We start from the raw sequence: 22193 nt of genomic DNA on the forward strand, positions 1-22193 counted from the left end.
CATAAATGGTTTAGTGATGTAGTTGGTAACTCTGACCTATAGATACACATAGATATTTGCAGGGCCAAAACAGAGCACACATTGTGTAAAAACATACCTGAAAAATATTTTATGGGTATAAATTTGAAAACCTAGATAACATTGACAATTTCCTAAAAATATGTACTTTACTAAAACTGGTCAACATGTTTAAAAAATATATAGGGGCGCCTGGATGGCTCAGTCAGTTAAGCATCTGACTTTGACTCAGGTCACGATCTCATAGTTGGTGAGTTCGAGCCCCGCATCTGGCTCTGTGCTGACAGCTCAGAGCCTGGAGCCTGCTTCAGATTCTGTGTCTCCTCTTCTCTCTGCCCCTCCCATGCTTATGCTCTGTCTCTCTCTGTCTCTCAATAATGAATAAACGTTAAAAAAAATATAAAAAATTATATATGTGTATGTGTGTGTGTAAAACAGTAAAAAATAAATAAACATTAAAAATAATTTTTTTTAAAGGGGGTGTGTGTGCCTGGGTGGCTCAGTCGGTTAAGCATCCAACTTCAGCTCAGGTCATGATCTCACCGGTTTGTGAGTTTGAACCTCACATCGGGTTCTGTGCTGGCGGCTCAGAGCCTGGAGCCTGCTTCCGATTCTGTGTCTCCCTTTCTCTCTTCCCCACCCGAGCTCACACTCTGTTTCTGTCTCTCTCAAAAATAAACATTAAAAAAAAAATAAAAAAAAAAAACATGATGGCATATTAGGCCATAAAGGGAATCTCAACAAGTTCTAAATATTAGGATTTTACAGACTACTTTTTCTGAACATGATGCTTTACACTTGATCTTAGCCAAAAGGCCGAGAAGCGATCTGAACATGATGCTTTAAAATTAAATACCAGCAGCTATAAAATAGTGACCAAATTCCCTATATATTTGAAACTTTATAGACTTCTCATTAATGCATGGTTTATAAAAATCATTAGAACAATTCTGTGATCTTTATATCACTTTAGAGTAAAATTATTACCTTAAATTTATTTCTTAGAAGACAAGAAATACTGATGATAAGTAAGCTGAATAATCAACTCCAGAAGTCAGTAGGGGACTTTGGGTGGCTCAGTTGTTTGAGCATCCCACTCTTGATTTCAGCTCAGGTCATGATCTCACAGTTCGTGGGTCAAACCCCCATTGGCTCTGCGCTGGCAGCACAAATCTGCTGGGGATTTTCTCTCTCCCTCTCTCTCTGCCCTTCCCTGCTCACACTCTCTCTCTTTCTTTCCCTCTATCTCTCAAAATAAATAAACATTTAAAAATAAATAAATAGAAGAAAATAAGAGGGGTAAATTAATGAATAAACTAACAAATGAAAAAGCAAATATTAACAAAACCTAAAGCCCTTTATTTTTCTTAAACAATGAGAGATAAAACCCTGGCAAGATTACAAAAATTAAAAGAGTGGAGAAAAATAGGAATAAAATGGGTTGCCTAGGCAAAGTAGTGCAGAAAATTTAAAAAAGAGAATGTTGTGAACAACTTTATACATGTGAAAAACTAGGTGAAATCAATAATTTTTGGGAAACATAAATTACCAAAATCGATAAACATGTTTTAAAAAAAACCTAAAAGGAAAAAACAACATGTAAGAATTGCACCCATAGTCAAAAATCTTTCCATTTTTTGGCCTGCCAAGATCAAATGATGTTACAGGTAAGTTTTCGTAAAATTTCATGAATGAGATTTATGTGTTATATCTAACTTTTTGCTGGATAAGAAAAGACAGCTACAAAAGACCATTTAGCAGGACAGCATGACCTTGATACTCAAACCAGACAAAGCCAATTAGCCAATTTCATTTAACAAAAGTCCTAACTAGAATGTTAAATTAAATCTAACCATATGTTAACACACATTTAGACTCATACACACACATGCATACACACAGCATTACCTAATAGACTATATCCTAGGAGTAGAGGGATGAAGCAGTATTATAAAAATATCCATCAGTATAATTCACTACTTTCAAAGATGATCAGAGAAAAACATACATTCAAAGAAGACTAAGATTTTGAAAAAGTCAATAATTACTTATTGCAAAAACCCTTAACAAACAGGAACTGTATGGGAATTTCTTTAGACTTATAAAAGGTAGCAAATAATAACCTATAGTAAAAGACACATTTTCTGGTGAAACTCTGGAAGCATTTCTATTAAACTGGTGAACAAGATAAAATTATACCTTTACTGGAACAAGTTCAATAATATTAGGGGGTGAAGAAGTAAAGAAAATGAAAGAAATAGACAAAATTGATATTATTTTAGATAATATCTACATATGAAATCCAAGATCATAAATGACTGAAACCAAAAATTTTAAGAGAATTTGGAAAAGTGACCTGTTGCAAAGTCAACATAAAAATGAAAATAATAGCACTTCTCTATAGACATGAGTTGTGCTCACTGTTTCTCCTTTCCTTCTTGGATGACACACAGAATTGTATTTCACAGGTTTCCCATAGTTAAATAGATGCATGGGACTACATCTTTCTGGTGTTATTTTCCAAGAAATGCTTCCCAGAATTAGGACTTGTTTTATTTTTGACTGATAAGTGCCACGCTGTACTCAATACCCCTAGTCTACTTTGAAGATGAAGGCCATCTCACATACCTGGTTCATAACAATTGTCTCTTGGGAGGCTCTTCAAGCCTAATACAAATGAAGTTCTGTAGAACTTTGGTGAGCCCCACCAATTAATGTCCAGACATATTTAACCCTAGCAGTGGACATAGTTTAAGTTCCATCTGGTAAACTTGGTTCTGACCCATTTCAAACTTTCCACCTAAATAGAGTTAAAGACTCTAAATACAAGCAACAAATTGATAGTTAATCTGGGAGTTTTCCTTACGAACCTGTCCAGTACAAGTACTTATAAATTTGAATGCAAAAACCTATCATGAGGTCAGGCATTCAGCATATGCCCTTAAATGACAAACACGTGTACCTTTAATAGATATGAGTGGCCAAACTACGTACACCACAGCCAAAAGTTTATTTTAAAATCCAGCATTATTAAAAGTCAGCATATTTATAATACCTGGTGTTGGTTTGCTTTTTTCTCCCCTAGTTCTACTCTTAATTTTAGTTTTCTTTCTTTCTGTATTCTGTAGCTTTTCAAGATGTTGTTGTACAAGGTAGTTGAGATTCCTTAGGGGAGCCAAGGCACAGGCAAGGTTTATTTTCTTAATCACTGTGGAAAACATGACTACTGGTTTTAAAATATGCTTACTGTGGCTATACTTGAGCCACTTGTGATGTGACCAAGTGGGGGGAAGAATGCTAAAGATGCCCCCCCGGGATTCTTGTTCCCTGATTATTCAGTCAATATCTAGGCACTGCTGTGAAGTGACTTTGTATATGGAATTCAGATTACTAATCAGCTGGGACACCTGGGTGGCTCAGTTGGGTAAGCATCTGACTCTCGATCTCAGCTCAGGTCATGATCTCATGGTTCATGAGATTGAGCACCGAGTCTGTCAGCACAGAACCTGCTTGGGATTCTCTCTCTCCTTCTCTCTATTACCCGCCCCCCTCCCAAAAAAAAAAAAACAAATAAACATGACAAAATAAAAAGATGACTGATCAGTTGATTTTAAAATAGATTATCCTGGACTATCTGTGTAAACCCAGTGTCTCATATGACCTTTTAAAAGCAGAAGAGGATGGCAGTCAGTGAGATGTGCAGGAGGGGAATTCAGAGAGATTCTAAGCATGAGAAGGACTGAGTGCATTATCTCTGGTCTGAGATGGAGGAGCTCATGCATAAGAACTGAAAAGAAGCCTCTAGGAGCTGGAGGTGGCCCCAGCTGATAACCAGCATAGAGATGGGATCTTAATTCTACAGCCATAAGGAACTGGATACTGCCAATGACCTGAAAGAGCTTAGAAGCAGATTCTGACAGGCAGTGGGCTGACACAACTGATAATGTCCTCATGGGATCCAGAGCAGAGAGACCAGTGGAGCCAGCCCAGATTCTGACCTGTAGAACCATGAGAACTAATGGGAGTTGTTTTAAGCCACTATGTTTGTGGTAATCTGTTACAGCAGAAGTAGAAAACTAATACAAGAAGCATCAGATCACTTTGAGGCACAGTGTGAGAAAAGCTAATATGATAGCATGATGTCACTATAGGCAAAATTATAATAAACCTTTCTTTTACTGAATAAAACTATAAATGAAAATGTAGTTAATTTAATAAATATTTGACTAAGGATATAAGTATATTTTGCATATCAGTTTGATATAAGAAAACCCAGATATAAAAAAATTAGGGAAGTGTTTTTTTTCCCTGTGGGTTTACTTATATAAAATATTCACTCTAAGAATTATCTTGGATTCCCTGCGTCACTGAATATCCTTTAATAAATGCATCGAATATGATTCTTTTTTCAAATTTATATTTTTCATAGCTTTTTGAAACATATCTATTGAATATGATTTTCCAGTTCATAGGTGTCTCATTCCAATATTTCATTAGTTTTCAAAGTACTTGACTTTTGAAAATTAGTTGCTTATTAGCACCAATTACATAAAAAAATTATAAAGGAAGAAGAAAGCAAATACACTAATTGTACTGATTGCTGAACATTGTGGCTATCTATCTGGAATTCTTGGTTAAAATAAAATTCAAATATCTATTTTTATTTTTATCTAAAGGAGACAGTATTTGCTTTACCCATGTTTTAAAAAAGTATAAAGTATTTATGAATTGGTTGCACAGATTAAAGACTCCACATGAACCTCTGATGTTCAAAATGCAAATAAAGGCAAGTATTTGCCCATATAGCTTAGTGACTATTTCAGTTAGGTACTTAAGTCAACTTGACTGAAGCAAATGCTTGTGTCACTAGTAATTACACTGGCAGACCCTTTCAATGGTGCTGGACTACCCCCAGGGAGTAATTGGCAGAATTGTTTGCTGGCCTGTGGGGTAACCTGCACTTTTCTGACTTTACTCCATTTCCTGTACCTCTAAAGAAAATATGACCTGACGTGCTTGGAAACTCTGTCTACTGATTATGACCTTGTATAATGTGAAGTCGCTGGGCCTGCTTTGAAGAGGTGGCCTGACTCTGAGCAGATCCCCTTGACTTAAAAAAGAAAGCTAATTAGGTACCAAGAAAAGTCCCATTCTTTTGAGACTGAAAGCAGTCTATTTAGTTTGTTCACAAATAGTCTGACTTAATAGTTTTTTTTTTTTTGAAAAGAATGTCTCATTGAAAACTAATAAAGATTTTGCATTTATTTGGGTTATTAGAAGAAATAAATTTAAATTCTATTTTCCTAGTACATACTCAAATTTTAGGGTAACCTACTCTATCTAGGACAGCTATCTTAACATCAGTTACTTTCTTAGTAAATGCATAAGGTTTTTTCATTTGAACTAAAGTGTGAATGAACCATTGATTAAGATATATCCCTTTGTTTTCCTTTGCATATCAAAACATTATTTAGAAAAGTTTGGTAAAATTCTCTGCCTAAACACACAGAGGTAAGGGAACTTTTCAGAAATTATGTTATAAAGCAGATCAACAACAAATAGTCTTTTAACATTAAAAATGTCTTCCACTTCCTTCTGTTTTTCTTCAAAGGAACTTAACAGATACCGCAGGCAGTATCTTATTAAAATGTCTCTATGAGAATTGTAAAGGAGAAAGACCATTTACCTCATTTTAAAGCTAGAGAAACTTAGATGCTGGAAAGTTTCTGTTATATAAAATATATATTAGTTACTTTTTGGCCCACTCTTAGAGAAACTGTTGGTCCACTTGTAAATTTTAGCCTGTTTCTGCATGAGATGACCTAATGAAATCTGATCAAAGCTTCCCATTTGACCAGTCAGCCTGCCCTTCCTCTACAGCTCTCTGTTTACTTCCAATTAAAACTCGTGTCAAGCTCTCCCTGGCTGATGACACAGATATTTCTACATTTAATCTTGCCTGAAATGGATGAGGATGAAGTTTCTATTTTGTCCTTCTTGGCCTGTTTCCTTGACGAGCAATGGGCCCTGGTTCTAATTATCATGGAGGTCCTCCATCTTTATCCACAGTAGAGGTCTGGTGCCTGGACAGACAGAGGAAGGCCCCTCTCTCCTTCATTTGATTTGTTTTTCAACTTTTTGTAAAAGTTTTATCATTATCACTTTTTTTTTTAGTTTTAGTAAGAAATAATAGCCATATCACTGTATAAATTTAAGGTGTACAGCATGATGATTTGATTCATATGTGTTGTGAAATGATTAACATAGTTCAGCTAATATCTATCTTCTTATATAGATACAATAAAAAGAAACAAAAGGAAAGAAATAAGGAAAAACATTTCTCCTTGTGATGCTAATTCTTAGGATCTACTTTTGTAGGTGAAGGTGGCAAGTAACTTCGACTGGAAATTTGCTGTAGAAGATTAAAGCACTACATAAGTTACCAAAGAAGTGACCAAAGTGCTGTAGAAGATTAATACACTACGTAAGTTACCATAAGTATGGTCCATTACAAAAGTACCATACTGTTACCGAATCAAGCACACACAGGGGAGGTAGGGTTAGTCCTACCTTCTCTCCATGTTCAAGTTCTTTCTCTTCATGGTTCAGCTGATACAGAGTCCCCAACTTGGAGACTATGTATTCTATTCTATACTATGATCCTTGCTTCTGAACTACATCAGGGCATGAGGCTTAGCCTTACTCTTTCTAAGAGCAACAAAGTGCCACTCGTGTTTGACAAGGACATTGCTTCTTCTGGAACTTCTCTTCTTCATCCTCCCCATAGTTGCTATAGTTCAGGCTTCTGTTATTTCACCTCCAGCATATGCATTCTCTGCTCCGTGTATGGCAACTGTTAGAGCAAGGGAGTAGGAGATGGGAGGAGGTGAGCCTGAAAGGGAAGAGCTCAGTTTTGAAGGCAGTGTAAAAGAAGCCTTTGAGATGGTCTAACCTCAGGAAGGAGTACCTACAGAAATCTGGACTTTAACCCTGAGAAAACGAACATCAGGCTCAACCTTATGATAAAAAAGCATGTCTGTGGAGCATCTTTCCTGGCTTTGACTTAGAACACAGAAGGAACTGGGACTGGATATGGGGGTGATTGTATAGGCACCGAGAGAGAAAAGGACAGTCGTGCTACCATGTTTGCAGGTGGTATGTTTATATAACTTGCATTGCTTATATTACATATGAATGCGAATATTTTGAAAATAGGCCATATATTTGTAGGCATATGTTTTACTCTCTGAATCATTAAGAGCCAAGTGATATGCTTGATTAAAATTGTAAAATAGAAGGAGGAGCTGAGACCTCTGTATTTTGCCACAATGAAATTCTTCCAGAACACTTCTGGAGGCTGGACGTCCAAGATCAAGATGTCCACAGGTTTGATTTCTCCTGAGGCCTTGGTCTCCTTGGCTTACAGATGGCCTCTTGCTGGGTTCCTCACATGGCCTTGTCTCTGTGTGCCTGGATTCTGGTGTCTCTTCTTTTTGTTATAAGGATATCAGTCACTCTGGATTAGGGCCCACTCATATGAGCTCATTTAACCTTAATTACCTCCCAAAGGCCCTATATCTAAATACTGTCAAACTGGGGGTCAGGGCTTCAACATATGAATTTGGGGGGATGACAAAACTCAGCCTGTGCAGCCCCTCACTCTCTCACTGTACAGTGCTGGGTTCCTGTGAAACTCAGATTGATTCATGCCTGTACCTTATTTCCTGAGTCTTGCCATCTAATACCTGTAAAAGGAATCCTCTGATTCCTACTGATGACAACCACAATCACATCTGGAGACAAATTCTACGTGATCCTTGGTTAACCTGGAAGGGAATTTTGCATTCTCGGGTCAGATCTGACTTGGGCCACACTGTGACAACGGAATATTTCCATTCGTGAAATTTGCAGGCGTCTAAAATGACCAATTAGTACCTAAATTCACATGTGGCATATTTGAATAGTCAAAATGTCAAAGGGCTCTATTTACTGAGATTTCTCTCCCATTCTGTGGGAGAACATCTAGAGGAGAAACTTGTTTGTGATCCTTTGCGAAGAAGTGACTACTGATAAGAATCTATTCTCATAGAAAATGCTATTGTAGCATTACCATGTCTTACCACCAGGAACATTACTTTAAGAGATTAAAAAAAAAAATCTATCTGGATGTAATCAGAATAGATTAATATAGAAATCAGTAGAAAGCCATATCTTATCACTTGGAGGTTGCCGGACACTGAGATTTGTGCCAAACCATTATACAGAAAAGTAAGCCAACTGGATGGAATCCTCCCTGTTGTGCTTTAATAGTATCGCTTCACAAAGGTAAAGCCTAAAAGCACATTTGGTAAAAAGTACTCAGTGGTATTTTCATTTGTAAATGGTAAAATAAATATGATTATGCACAGAGAGGTAAAGATCCAGAGTGATGTTGAAGGTTCATTTTATGATGGGGTGTTTAAACTGAGATCGATAGTGACTTGAAGGAATGGCAGAAGTAGAACTCAGAGCAATTACACATTTTAAACTATGCTCTAAGAACAGGGAAATATGTCTAACAGGATATAGAAAGGGTTTTCTGGGGGACTGTTCCTGATCATAATGTTTATTGCTTAACATTTTTATGGCTTTGTTGTGATTAACTCTATGCAACATGGAACTGCTTTATGTAGTATATCATTGTATTAACCTATTAGTAAGTCTTATTAACTTATTGTTATAATTTTATTAACAATAGTAATAATATTTTGTGAACTCTGCCAGCTTTACCACCTTCACTTTAGAAGTAAAAAGAAGAGGAGAAAGTATTTATTAGCAGAAAAGATCTGCAGTGTCTATGTCTTCTTTGGAAATCCCTTGTATCTTCCCTGATATTCTGACCTATATTTTAAAAACAAATAAAAGAAAAGCCATGTCCAATTGTCGATGCCAGAGTTGACAGTCAAAACATTTATCTCCCAGGAAAGCAAGGACAAATTCCATCAGGATGGGGCAATGAATAGCTAGGCTGGAGGCCAGCTCTAAGCAACCATCATGGCCAAGCTAAAGCTTACTGGCTGAATATCAGCTTGGCAAATGGCACCTCTCATTTTGTTTCACTATTTTGCACTCTTGCAAACAAATGAAACAGAAATTAATGTCAGATTCTGCCCTTAGATGCCTTTTGTTAGAAGTCAGGGTTGGGGGAAAGCTTTTGTTGATTTCAGTAAAAATAGCCTTTGTCTTCATATAAGAGAGGGTAGAATTTGGCATCAAAAGGCCTGGCTCCCTGTTTATGCATTATCAGCAGCTGTCTGCTACCAATCTTGATGAATATTTGACGTAGCAATATTAGTAAACAAGGCATTCTTCCAACATATGAAATGCTTCTTGCTTCACAAATTTCAAAAATAAATAAGAAAACTTAAAAAAATAAAGTAATGGATAGCAAAGCAGTTTATATTTGAAGCAGAGAATATTATAAAATTTTATGCCAGCTTTTAATAATAGATACACACACACACACACACACACACACACAAACACCCACAGATCTGTCTTCTTTCTTAAGTTCTTTTGCGTTGCATGCATTTTCCTGTTCAATAAAGGGAGATGCCAGCATCCTTCCAAATACTCAATAAACAGATGAAAGAAAATATTTTTAAAAACTTCTGTAATTACTATGTTATTAGTTTGTAATTGCAAAATATATTGCTATTAAATATATCCATATCCACACCTACAAGTACAAATGCATCTGTGCTCACATCTATATCTGTATCTACATCTAACTATACATTTAATAATGAGGTTTATTGATTCAGCTCTTGGTGACTCTACTGATAGGACATGAAGATAGGTTTGTGAAATATTATCCCTACTTTACCCTAAATCCCCTCGTGAGGCTGGACACAGGCCCTGGTTTCACAGCCAAGGAATAAAACCCCTGGCCCTCCACAGAGTCAACTCTTTTTCCTTCATTTTCTGATCAAGAGGAAGAAATGCTTGGAGACAAAATTGTGGTAGGGATCGATTCTGTTTGCACAGTGAGTCTGGGAAAGTGAGTCAGATCATGTCACTTCCCTGGTCAGCTCCTCTAAGGGCTTCTCATCTCAGAGGAAAAGGTTTGTCCTATAGTGACTTAGGGCCTTATGTGGTTACACCCCCTCACCACACTGTGCGTCACATCAACTACTACTCTTCCTCCTTGACCACTTGCTTGTTCAGTCATACTGGCCTTCTTGCTGTTCCTGGAACAGGGAATGCACGCTCCTTCCTTATGCCTTTGCCTCTGCAATCCCTTTGGCCTGAAAAGCTTTTGCTCTGAATGGCTACTCCCTCATCTCCCTCAGGTCTTCAGTGCCAACTTCTCAGACACTTTCTGGGCTACTTTATCAATATTTGCATCACTCTTCTTATTTCTTTTTCCTGCTTTGTTTTTCTCCTTAGACTTTATCACTAATATCCAGTGCATTTAGCGTATTTAACTTGTTTTCTGTTGTCCCCCACCATAATGTCAAAGACTTCATGCGGGCTTCATGAGAACAATACTGCAGTGTTTGGTTCATTGCTGTGTTCTTTGTGCCTGAAACAGTGCCTACCACATGTAAGTGATCAATAGGGAACAAGAAATCCTCCCTCTGCTCTTTGACCCTGTATTTTCCATAAGATATTCCCTGCTATGCTACTAGGATAACAAAATATCTATGGTGTTTTTATTTCAACTTTTGATAAATTGTTCACCATTGGGGTTTTTTTTGCATTAATTTTTATTTTTAAAAACATCGTATCAAAATACTATTTATCTTACTGAGTTTTTGGTGCCTCTTAAATTTTATGCCTGAAGGAAGAGCCTCATTTGTCTCATTCCTCTCCCTACAGCCTTGGCCCTTGATAAAAAAAAAAAAAAGGGTTCCTTGGTCTAGTAGTGGGTTAGACAGAGAATTGGTCTTCATAATACTAATCTTCACCCTGACTACTTCTCAACCTTGCTTTCATTTGGAACCCTCCCTACAAGGAGCAGCTTGTGAAGTTGGGACACCTTGATCTTTCAAACCAATGGCCTCTTTTCTTCTGCCCAGATTCTAGGTCTTTTATAGCCTTTGTAAGAAAACCAAAAACAAGTGTTGAACAAAGAGTGAGCTGAAGCATACAGCTAAAGAATAATAGGTTCAGGAGAATGTAAAAATGACACAAATTTACTGATTAAGAGTTGTGAAGCATAATTTGTAATATCTCCTCAATGTATACACACAGAAATAGCTGAGGTGAACCTCTACAAACCTGGAGCTGTTGCCTACTCCACCCTGATTCTTTACACATCAGGAAAACAGCTCAAAGACCTCCAAACCTTTTGCGATTCAGTAAATTATTTTGATATATACAGAGAAAGGAGTCCCTTGTACTCAAATATAAACAATACATTTGAAAAATAATTCAAGTATACAAGAGAGTTTGAACATACATTCAAAAGGATTAGATACATATTAGAAACCAGGAGGAGTCACGGTCAACAAGGTAATGTATACATCTAAAAGGATATTCAGATATACATCTAAAGTAAAAGGGAATTATAGCATGTGATCAGAAGAAAAAGGAGAGCTCTGCACTGACAGAACAAATTATTGCTTGAAGTTTTAACTTTTGGAAGTTTTAACTTTAGTTCTCTTGACTGTAGAGAGGCTGATTTTGATTTTTCCCATTATTGTCCCCTTAGTGGATGGACAAGTCATTAAGTTATCATTACACTGTAAGAGATGCTGGAGGAGGGCTTCAAGGTGATGGGTTGGGAAGGAGGACCATCCTCCCAGGCAGAAGGAAGACTATTAATCCTCCAGTCAGTATTATTCATGATTTCCCTGGCCATACCAGTAGTCTGGAGGTTATTTATATCTGCCTAGTTCTCAAAGACTTCATTTTGGTCTTCATTGAGTCTTAGATGCTACAGATTAGCGTCTTTTTTTCCCCTTCTTCTAGTCAATGGCAGCACTTGTCTTCCTATAGAGAAAACCTTGGAACATAGAATATCCACAGTGCATATTGATATGGGCATAGCCTATTGGCTATGTAGGGTCAATAAAATTGACTTGAAGCAGGTTGAAGGACCCTAACTTTCAGTTGTACTTGGACTTGTTTCTCAGTATCACAGGAAACAGAAGTAGCTAGGGCACAAAATGAGAAACAGCCCTATTTGAAAATCTGGGAGCAAATCCAATATTTTTAAGTGCTATGTACCTTTTTTTTTAAATACAATGTCTGGATTAGGATAGGGAGGAAGAAAATAAGGCCATAGGATGCTAGTCTGGGTATACCCAAAGTTCATTAAGACTTCATCTAGTGACAATAGAGCAGATATTTACAAATCTGTCATTGAAGAGTCTAATGGTTGATTTGGTAAAGAGAAAGAAGCAGTTTAAAAAGAAATGGAAAATCTTTTGTTATGGATAAGTCTATTTAAGTAGAAAACGTTTATATTTATTTAATTATTTTAACACAGCACTTGTATTAGTTTTCTATTTCTGCCATAACAAATCTCCATAAATTAGTGGCTTTTAAAACAGCACCCTTTTACTATCTCACAGTTCTATAGGTTAGGTGGTTCTCTGCTTCAAATCTCACAAGGCAGAAATCAAGGCTGTGCTTCATTCTGGTGACTCTACACCCATTTCCTTGCTGACTCACAGCTGTGGCCATTCCCAGTTTCTAGACTCTATCCAAGGGACTTACGTTCCTCGGCTTGTGGCTTCCTTCATCTTCAAAGGTAACAACAGCTGGGCAAGCCCTCCTGCTTCATTTCTCCTGCCTCTCCTGTTACATTCCATTGACTTCAGATGGGGAAGGCCCTCTGAGGTGGCTTTCAGAAAGTTAAAAACAGCTTCATAAAAACTAATTGATTAAAATTGCTTGGAAAATCTGAACGTTTGTATACTAATCATCAAACATGCTTCCTAGGTAATTATATAAAATTAAATCCTAACTAATGAACATAATAGAATGCTGGACATGATTTTAAATATTCTAGAAAAACCTGGAAAATTTTAGGGGGTTGACAATGGGAACAAAGCATAACTCCTCAAATCATATCTACATTCTAAGTACCCCCTGTCTTTAAAGTCCCCCTTGAATTAAAACATGAAGTATAAACTTTGCAACCCCAGTCTCTAATCATCTCTTGTACCATCATCAAACTAATTTTATTAAATCCAATCTTTTCTCTTTGCTGCTTATAATTCTTCAATAAATATTCTTTGGATAGAGAATAAACTCCAAACCTGTAAGCAACATATATAGATTTTTCATAATCTGTATGATATCTAGACTCCTATCACAAGGGTCTCTAAGATACAACCTAAACTCTAACTGCCCCAAGCTTCTTCCCATTCATGAAATGAGTCATGCTTACCATAACTCATTCCTTTACAGATGTCATTTCTTGTTTTAATAGAAATGAATAAGAACACCCCCCATTCCTTTCGTTGTTTCAATATTCAGCAAACCTACCGTCATCAACTCGGTGCCAGACACTGAGAATACAGATCAAAGACACACTTGTTCCTTAAAGATACATAAAGATCAACCAAAAGTCAATAGCATGCAAATAAAGTCTGTGGTAAGCAGAATAATGGCCCCCCTAAAGATGTCCACATATTTACTTGTTTGGCAAAAGAGACTTTGCAGATAAGATTAAATGAAGGGTCTTGATATGGAAAGATCATTCTCAATTAGATCCAGGTGGGTTCATCTAAACATATGGTGGGCCTTTGTGGAGGGCCTTTCCTTAAAAGTGGAGGGCCTTTCCTGACTGTGGTCAGAGAAAGAGATGTCCTGATGGAAGCAGGATCAGAGAGATTCTATGTTTCTGGCTTTGAAGATGGAAGAAAGGGGCTAAAACAAAGCCAAGAGGCATGGGAGGCCTCTAGAAGTGGGAAAAGGCAAGAAAATGGATTTTTCCTTAAGAGTTTACAGAAGAGAATGCACCTGCTGACATGTTGATTTTAGCGCCACGAGACCACTGATGTGCTTCTGATCTACATAACTGTAAGATAACAAATTTGTGTTGTTTTAAGCCACTAAGTTTGTGATGGTTTGTTATAGAAGCCTTGAAAAAACTAGTTCGGGCTTTGTAATAGAGTTTATATTTACTGTATTTCATTGACTCCAAGATAGACTCCCTGCCGCCTCCCCCTCCAACATCAAGCAGCTGTGAAATTGGGTACTGTCTTACAGCTGCTGTATGTAAATCCAGGAAGCACTCATGGCATAGTAGAAAGTATCATTGTCCGACTATCAAAATTTATAGAATGGGTGTCATTGGCTTGGAAGAGAATCCCGTTAATGACATCAGATTGTATTTAAAAGAAATGTTTTATTACCAATGCTCTTGATGGGGCAGAGGACACTACTGTGTGGAAAAAATAGAGCCATTGATAACTCTGAGTGGATTCCCAAAACTGAACTTGAAATGTGAAAAAGTTATAAAGAAAAGCTGAGCCAGTTTATTTCACTTATATATTTAAATATATACACTGGAGATATATTACAAAATATATAAGTAGGTCTACATGAGCCCTTTCACAAGTATTAAAATTCTAAGTGAAGAAGCATCACAGGGTAGTTTCTTTTGCGGTGTTACTTCCTATCTGTATTTGCTGATATTTGATAACTAGTGATATCTATAAAAGTAATCACCTGTTATGGGTTGAATTGTGCCCCCCGCCCACCAAATCTGTGTCTTGAAGTCCTACCCCAAGTACCTCAGAATGGGACCTTCTTTGGAAATAGGTTTATTGAAGATGAAATATGTTAAAATGAGATCAGACTGGAGGAGGGTGGGCCCCCCATTCAAGAGGCCCGGTGTCCTTAGAGAAAAAGGAATTGTGGACACAGAAACAGAGAGGCATACAGGGAAAATGCCCCTCCCATCCCTCTGTTGACTGATGAGCTTGGGAGGAGGAGCTGGCAGAATGTTTCCATCTCTTTCTCCTCACATCTGTCTGGTTGCAGTTGCGGGGAACATGGGTTCCCACTTTGTCTCTGGCCAAGTAGTGAGCTTCTCAGCTAGACCCTGTCCCTGTGCCAGCTCAGTGTTGCCTGTTATGTGAGCTCTTAGATCTAATTGAGAGGTAAAATATTAAAAATACCACTTGGCCTAGAAGTCTGAACTATATTCCCTTATATCACTTTTATTAACTAAAAGGGTGATATTTTGACCTCTGTCTGCTTGAATTCTATGTTTGTCAACTGGGTTTGACAGGCAGGGAAAAGGGATTGTCATTTATGACCTTAATGATCATAAGCATATGCTCTCAAGCACAATGTACAGAAGAGGGATATAAATCCACTGATAGAATATAGGTAAAACAGAAATTTGTACAAGGGCTAAGGGGTATAAACGAGAGTGGAGGTAATCATGTAGAGAAAGGAGAAAAGAGTTTTGTGGAGGTGAAATTTGATACTAGAATAATGACTAGGAATTCTTCAGACAGAGAAAAGGGTAAGGATAATTTAGGAGGAAGGAACAGTAAAGGAAACGTCATAACATACACACACACACACACACACACACACACACACACAGGGCTGGGCATTTTCAGAGAACATGGAAAAATTTATTGCGATTGAACTGAAGCTCAGAGAAGATATGATTGGTATGAGGCAGGGCGAAGTAGGGAAGGTGGGCACAAGAAACTATGAAGCATTTAAAAATAAAGATTAAGGTAGAACATCCTGGCGGCAATGGGCTGTAGTATAGGAGACAAGGAAGGGAGGCTAGTCTGGGAAATGCCATAGGGCTTTGGCTGATCATAATTTGCTCTAAAGTGGTGACCATGGGTGATACCATGGGTAGTGATACATCTGGCACTCAGGAATATTTGATTGGTTTTACTCTTTTTGAAAACAATGAGTAGAGAAAACAGAATGAGGTAAACTTTGAGTGGAATGATATTTTTTAAATTTTACCTTTGGGGATGTTTGCCTACAAATGTCTGTAGGTTCAAGATGACAAGGGTTTGGCTAGAGGTAGACTATATATGGCTAGCAAGCAGACTAGACATGCTCTTGTTCCAGTAGCCACAATGAAACATAATTTAAAAATGTTGATCTCTGGTCTGAAACTGAGCCTACTAGTTGGAGAAATTTTCCCTGAAGAAAAAAAAAAAAACCTGTGTCTTCCTAAATGTACTACTTGAAGATGATAGATGGAAGGAGGTCTCTCTAGATTGTTATTTAGGATGATTCCAGACATGCTTGGAGATGACCATCCCTCCACATCAAAACAGAGCAGAGAAAGAAAAAGAAGAAAAGCTTCTCAAATAGCATGAAGTGTACAGAGCATTATAATTTAAAAATGAAGCCTGCCATAACCAGGTAAAGCCCAGAACCCAGAACAAATGGGAGAAAAGTTAGCTGTTAAAATCTCTGCTAGAAAAGAGCAGGCATGCATGGGTGATGTAAGAGGTTGGGGCTATTGTTGGGACTGTTAAAGGGAAAAAGAACATGAAAATGGAGAGAGGAGAGTACGGGAAGAGGAAATTCAGATTTACACTGCAGCTCGCCCAGGTTTTATGAGGTAAAACTTTAAAGCTGGAAAGCTGGACGTCCTGTTACCAAGTCAGAAAATCATCTATGTGCCTTTTTGAATCCATTGACTCCTGGCCAAAGTAATAGTAAATCTTTTTTTACCTTCTCTCTGGGACTATCAGCTATACTCTGATGCTGGCTTTTTAGTGACCTTGTAACTAATACTATTATTTTAAAAGAGGCAGTGCTGATGCTGGATGTCACTGTTAATATCATTTTAGAATAATGATGCAGCATTCAGATGAAACTAATGGTCCGGATAGGTTAGCATTTTTGTTCATCATTGTCCTTTGCCTTTCAGGTTCTTTCTTTGTTCCTTCCTTCCTTCCTTCCTTCCTTCCTTCCAACATTCAATTTCTGCAATGTAGTAATTTTAATATAATTGAATCTTTTCCCATTCACAGGAATTACTTATACATGTAAAGGCTATTGTCCAAGGTGAACATTTTTTTTTTAATTTAATATCTTTTATTTTAAAAGTAATCTCTACACCCAACATGGGGCTCAAACTCACAACCGTGAGATCAAGAGTCACATGCTCTACTGACTGAGCCGCCAGCCAGGCACCTCCCAAGTGAACATTTAATTATCTTTTGAGGCCAGGGACTGTTTTAAAACTAAACATTTCATCTGCTAAATAAAATATTCAGAAAAAAAATCTCAGTTTTACTTGTATATCATTTCAGTTGTTTCAACTAATGTGTTTGGGGAAAATGAATGTGTAGGACTTTATACCCATTTTAAAATTTGTATTGGAAAATTCTTTAGTGTTCTATAACTACTACCAATTACTTATTATATGAATATTGCAATATTAACCCAAATCAGTAGTTTTGAAGAATGATTGCTGCCCTTGGATGAGATATTATTATAACTTAATTGTTAGAAGATTCTTTAAAAGGCACAGAGTTAATAATAGCAAATCCTTCTTTTAAAATGATAATGAAGGCATTTCTAGCATAGGTCACAATGTAACTTGTATGTTATTTTTTTTCTTCATTTTTTGGTAAAAGAGTCTGTCCCTTCCTTTAGATTCACTAAGTATTAGAATCCAGACTAAATTTATAGAGCCTTCAGAATTTATGCCTGGGTGGCTCAGTTAAGTGTCTGACTTTGGCTCAGGTCATGATCTCACAGTTTGTGGGTTTGAGCCCCGCGTCGGGCTCTGTGCTTACAGCTCAGAGCCTCTTTGTCTCCCTCCCTCTCCGTCCCTCCCCTGCTCACACTCTGTCTCTCGACTCTCTCTGTCTCTGTCTCTCTCTCTCTCTCTCTCTATCTCTCTCTCTCTCAAAAATAAATAAATGTTAAAAATTTTTTTTAAATAATTAGAAATAGAAGACTTTTAGATTATGGTCCTACATTTCTCAAGATGGGATTCTATACAGCACATTATTCCTGAGAAGTATTCCTTTAAATACACTTCCTGGTTAAAAGAGTTTGGGAATCACTGAATATGATATATGTGGAGACCTGCAATGTTCGTTTGTATGTCAAAGACTATAAGAGGTTCTAGTATGAATTTGGATTTAATTTATTTTCCTCCAGTGTTTCTCAAACCTACTGGGCCACTGAAAACTTTTCTCATGGTCCCAGCACTAATATCTCATAGGGCATAATTTGGGAAAGAAATATTCAGTCCCATAACAATGTAATTAAAGAACCTGATATGATCCTCAGGGAGGTTAAGCAGCTGTTTCAACTGGTGCCACTTCAAGGTGGTCTTTACCAGGATGTAGAATAATTTATGCATTTTCAAATTACCAGCAATTAATAATGAGTGTTCCTTTTGGCACAGGGACATTATGATTCTTCATTTTTAAAAAAGTGCTTTAAAATTTTCTTTTAAATCTCCTGATACATGATGAGATAAAGTGATGTATCACACATTCCTTCTTTCACTTTTTCCGTATCATAAATGATATAACACCATTACTAAGAGACAATGGGAGAGTTTACCTGTAAGCCCTGGTTCATCTGACCAAAATGAAAATGTTCCCTTCTTCTCATCCACCTGTCACACTCACTCCAATTCAAAAGACACAAAGACTCTCATAATTCCCATCCTCTCCCTTTCATCCATCCCCAACATATATCTGAGAAAAACCTTGGCTTTGGTTCCAGGGTGTCCTGATAGGTTACAGGGCATCTGTAGATATACAGTGCTGCTCTAAATGATTGCTCTGGATGGGGTTATATGCTTATATTCTTTTTCAACTACTTTCCTCAGTGTGACAATTGAGAAGATTGTTCCTTGGTTTTCCCCTTCATCCTTATGCTATGTGACTTTGGGCTATGGTCAGCATGGCCAGTGATCTTTTACAATGAATTCATCATTTGAAAGGAATAATTATTACAGAGCCTGGATACCAGGAACTTATTGCTCACATAACAGCATCTATCCCATCAATCTCTGGCAGCCAAGCCCAATTAGATGGGCCTCCATCCCAAGATCCAGTGGATGACATATAGGCCAATATTTTCATGTTAAGAATCAATAAGACTCAATTCATGAACTTTTATTTTGAGCACATAGAGAAGGAAGCTCTCTTTCCTACAGGACATGAATCTGAAATCCTAGTGAGCTAGAATATATAGCTCACTATGACTGTAGCTACAGTCATTCTTTAACTCTGAGGGAAGAATTTTAGAATCTGGAAAATGAGAAAGGAGCCAAGATAGCATAAAGTGGATCCAAGAAATGGAGAAAGAGAAAACAGGTCCTGCTGATATTGTCTGATCAAGTGGTACTTGAAACCAGTTACCCTCAAATTTTTAATCACAGGAACCAATACATCTCTTTTCCCTTTAAGATGTTTGGGTGGAGTTTGTACTATTTACAACTGAAATTCCTAATTGAAACATAACACTTGCTCTGTCACTGCATATCTTGTGGTCTTCAGCTTCTCTTAGGTTGCGTCATTTTCAAAATAAAGGTCAGAAGCTACTGCCTGAATGATTTCTAATTTCTTTCCAGTTGTAATTTTCCATGGCCCCTCCATGGCCAGTAGCAGAATTAATGCCTTTAACTTTCAAGTCTGGGTTCAGAATGTACCTCTTAAAAATCCTTTTAGTTGTGGTAAGAGATATGGAAGTCTTTTGCCTTATAGAGTTTACACAATTCTTCATAGACCCTCAGGTTCAAGAACTGAAACTGACCATTTTTAATTTCTGTATCATAAAACAGTGCAATTATTTATGAACATGTGATTTTAAGATTGCTTAGCCAGGCCTCGGTCCTGTGTGAAACTTGAGAGAACAAGAAGCAATGAAAATTAGTTATTTTTAATAATATTTGGTATGTATTCTGATTGACACAATTTGATCCACTTAAAGGAAACATATCCACGTTTTAGCATCTACCCTGACAGCAGAAACAAAACAAAGCAGTAACAAAACAATAACTTCTGGGCAAGGGAGATGATTTCTTTCCTCCTTCCTTCTCTTCCTTCTATTGCACTTAGGGTGGTAGGCACCCAGCAAGGTATAAAAGAAACACCAGTGCAAAACAATGAGAGATATTTTCATGGAAACTTACAGTCTAGTGAGGGAAACAGATAAAACCAAATAACCTAATGGGCCATTATTACACATAATGATAGTTCCTTTGAAGGGAATGTGTAAGCTGCTATGCATGTATGAGACCGAGAACTGACATGGTGGTGCATGATTTCCCTAAAAGAGTGTTATTTGAGCTAGGATCCACAGCAACACTGGAACTAAATGATGAAGGAAATACTGGTGCTCACGCGCTAGGCAGAGGGAAGAGGACGCATGGCTCTGAGATAGGAAGGGGCATACCATGTTTAAAAAATTAGAATAGTCCAATGTGGCTGGAGTATGGACAAGAAAAGAAGCCAAAACTGAGGCTGCAGTCAAGGACAATAGGTCTTGCAGGACCAACTCTCTGTTGGAGAGTTAGGTCTGTATCCTGAGGACAATGGGAAGACATTAACGTTGAAAACTGGCAGGGGCACCATCAAATTGGCATTATAAATGATCATTTTGTAATGTAAAAGATGACTTAAGGGGATTGTGCTGAGAGTGGGTGTATTGCGATCAGTGAGAACATTCTAGTAATTCAGGCTAGACATAAGGGGATTTGTACTTGGGGAGTGTAGGTGAGTGGGAACAAAAGAAATCCAGCTATACTGAGGAGGTAAATGGAGAGAACTACCTCTGAACCCTAAGAATCTAGCACAATGCCCATTTGTTAACAATGAACAAAATAATTATTGAGTATAACTATAACAATGACTCATGCACTATTTAAGGATAGCTGACTCAACAGATAATTATTTAAATAAATACTGACATACTCAACACAATTATTCTCCCTCCTTTAGGAAATGTTAATAGAGGCCTAGTAAACCATAGAATTGAGCTATTATCATGTGTAAACAGCCAATGTGGCTTATTTAGACCCAAATCCCTACATTTTATTTTTAGCTGTGTAGACAGTTACTGGTTGTGGTTTTCAGTTTAAGTACTCAAGAGTTTCTTGCTTAGATGATGACTCTTCTGGAAACTATTCTAAATTCATTTACTTTAAACATAAGGAATCATTTCCAGGAAATAATAGTCTTTTTGGCAGGAATTTTTATCACCAGAAACTCAGACATTTTACAGAATGTAACAAATAAGTAGTATAAATATTGCATACTTAAAGGGAATTTTAATTTTAATTAAAGGCCACCCCTCATTTTAAAACAGATCTTGTTAAAAATATCTCCTCCCCTTAAGATGGTTATAATTTTAGGCTAATGTCCTCTAACAAAAGCCAGAAGTATCTGTGATCCCATGTCAATGTGACTTATTACGTGCAAAAATAAAGCAAAATTCAGCAAATAGTAGTATTTTAGAGCTGAAAATGATCTGAAACATTTTGATGAATAGATTTATTACATTTATTTCTTTGAGAAATTAGTTGAAAAGGAGTCTCTCTTTTCCGATATACAAGAGATTTATCTCTAATAAGGGACAACATTTAACATAAAGTTATATTAAGGTGTTAACTCCAAAGGCAAAATATCCAGCCATGCATGAATATTTGCATGAAGACTCAAGAATTTCAGGTCACCATTAGATTTATAAACACTTTCCTTTCATGACAATTATTGGTACATCCTTCCCCCCCCCCCCCCCCCCAGGATATCATGTGAAACTTAGTCATAAAATATACTGATTTTCATTGATTCCCAAATTCATACGAAATGTATCTTTGTTGGATTAGAAATCTTCCTCAAGGCTCTCTACTTGAACACTGGATAGCCAGAGAAACCCTCCTCCCTCCTAACCTGTCCTCAAAGACCTATTATTTCTGCTGTTGTAGGTTCTGCCTTGCAGTGGGAAAGCATGTCACCTTTTCCCATTGCACAGCCCAAGGATCTGTGTTTCACAGTGCACACTGTGATTGTCAAATTTTTCTGTCAACTTGACTGGGCTAAAGGATGCCCAGATAGGTGGTAAAGCTTTATTTCTTGGTGTGTCTTTGAGGGTGTTTCTGGAAGAGATTAGCCTTTGAATCAGTAGACGGAATAAAGCAGATCCACTCTCACCAATCTAGGCAGATTGAGGGCCTTAGGGAACAAAAAGGGGGAGAATGGGTGAGTTCTCTC

At 37.3% G+C, this 22193-nt stretch overlaps 1 long non-coding RNA gene across 2 annotated transcripts in view; it reads left to right on the forward strand.

The window, feature by feature from the left end:
• The window catches only part of LOC132680791 (uncharacterized), a 490013-nt gene that overhangs the window by 380449 nt on the left and 87371 nt on the right, over positions 1–22193 (forward strand). For both annotated transcript variants that reach the window (XR_013555043.2, XR_013555042.2), the window contains one exon: positions 6397–6502. This is a non-coding gene — a long non-coding RNA (uncharacterized LOC132680791). The remainder of the gene's footprint in view (positions 1–6396; positions 6503–22193) is intronic.

This window comes from Panthera onca, chromosome A1, assembly GCF_046562875.1.
Source record: "Panthera onca isolate mPanOnc1 chromosome A1, mPanOnc1 haplotype 2, whole genome shotgun sequence".
In the NCBI taxonomy this organism is placed as follows: Eukaryota; Metazoa; Chordata; class Mammalia; order Carnivora; family Felidae; genus Panthera; species Panthera onca.